This window comes from Pteropus vampyrus, unplaced genomic scaffold (assembly GCF_000151845.1).
Source record: "Pteropus vampyrus isolate Shadow unplaced genomic scaffold, Pvam_2.0 Scaffold50, whole genome shotgun sequence".
NCBI lineage: Eukaryota > Metazoa > Chordata > Mammalia > Chiroptera > Pteropodidae > Pteropus > Pteropus vampyrus.
This window is the reverse complement of record NW_011888831.1, coordinates 227690-229675: the sequence shown is the minus strand read 5'-3', so window position 1 is coordinate 229675 and position 1986 is coordinate 227690.

Here is a 1986-nt window from a genome sequence, read left to right as displayed (position 1 = left end):
GGGACTCAAGTCCTACAGAGAGAGAGAGAAGGAAAAGGCAGGGTACCCTCAATTGTGCACAGAAAAGAACTTAAGAGTGCACTAGAGTTAGAGACAGAAGGAAAGTTTATTAGAGAAGGAATAATGTTCCACAGACAGAGACACGATCTCCTCTCAAAGACAGAAAATGGGACCCTGAATGTTGGAGGAATTCAGTTTAAATCTGTTTTCCTTTCCAGGTGTGGGTATGCAGCATTAAAGACATGGGGAAGTAGTTGTTAGTCATCTCAGCATATGATTTGGTTCCCCGTGGTCTGGCCATATGCCGATCAGCCAAGTTCCCATGTCTAGCAGCATTAGGCAGGCTCTGAATACAAGCTGGTTTAATATTTAGTCAACTTATTCAGTTCTCACACCTCTTTCCTATATTAAACTCTATAATTGCCCAGGCATTTTACCTAGAGGTAAATTTCTGGACTGCAACACAAGGAGAGGAATCTCAAACAGAGCTTCACTGAATTGAGGAAACAGACAGAGATCAGAGTTCAGGGAACCCAAGGCAGAATTAGGGGCAGAACACCAGACAGGAGGGATCTACACAGAGAAAGAGCTCCAGAAATCTGCAGGGGGATCTCTTGGAGTGTTGGACTGAATACCAATCTGACCAAGGGTGAAATTCCATGAGGCTGGGCAAACAACAGAAAGAGAACAATTAGTAAGTGACCACACATATAAATTCACCCAGTAAATATCAAAGAGAGAGGGAGAGAAAGAGAGAGCGAGAAAGAGCGAGAAAGAGAGAGAGAGCGAGAAAGAGCAAGAAAGAGAGAGAAAGAGAGAGAGAGAGAAATTACTTGTGGATCTGTCAGGCAAAAATTCCCTGGACTCATGCAGGGCTGGAAATTCTTCAAGTGTCCATCAGTCAGAGTGGAGACACCTCATTAAATACATGCAGCATTCAGCAAAGACCCCAGGAAAGTCTCCTACACTAGTGGAGCTAGATCTGTCCCAAAAATGCTTAAAAACAAGTCTCAAAAAGATCAGGGTGATCCATAAGTAAATTAACCATCTGACAGAATAAAGTTTGATTTAAAGGAATACAAGAAAATCAAGCACTCAGCAATATAAAATTCATAAGAGCTGGCACCTAATAAAAAATTACTAGCAATGCAGAGAAGCAGGAAAGTGTGACCCATAACCCAAAGAAAATATAGTCAGTAGAAACAGATCAGATATGACAGAGATGATGGAATTGGCAGACAAGGACTTTAAAACAGCTATTACAGAAATTATCATAAGGTAAAAAAGGGAGAAATGAAAATATAAAAATAACCAAATGGAACTTCTAGAGACAAAAAAGACAGCATTTGAAATAAACATTTCACAAGATATAACAAACACCAAATAAGAGTCACAAACCAAACTGGCACACTGAATAAAACAAAGCATAAAGATGACTTTGCTGCAAGAGTTTCGACCTGTAACCCTTGGAAAACTCAAGGCTACAGGAGCAATGAGTTCTGAGATAGTCACAGACTAAGGGGTTTAACGGTGTAAGTAGGAAAGTTATTTGGCTTTTTCAAGTAATTGGCTACCTAGTGGTCCTCTTTCTTATTTGGGTCAAGATAGCCGAATCAGGGGAACGAAGAAGTCCAGATATGGCATGAACAAACTTAGTTTTTGGGGATTGGCTGATGCCCTCTGCTGATTTCTGAGAACAACCATAAATTGCTGTAATGTTAGGTTAAGTTTGTTTTATGTGCTTGCGTTGACTGTCTCGATTTTGTCCCTGACATAAATGATACCATTTTTTGTTCTATAAGACACTATATATCAATGAACTTAAAGACATAGCAATAAGAACTATCCAAAAATGAGACATAGAGGTAAATATTTAATGTATAAAAAGCTAAAATTTTGTGGAACAGAATAAATATAAAACAACAAAAATAGGCTGGAAAAATATCTGCAATAAATACACGAACACTGTCTATATTATACAAAGAA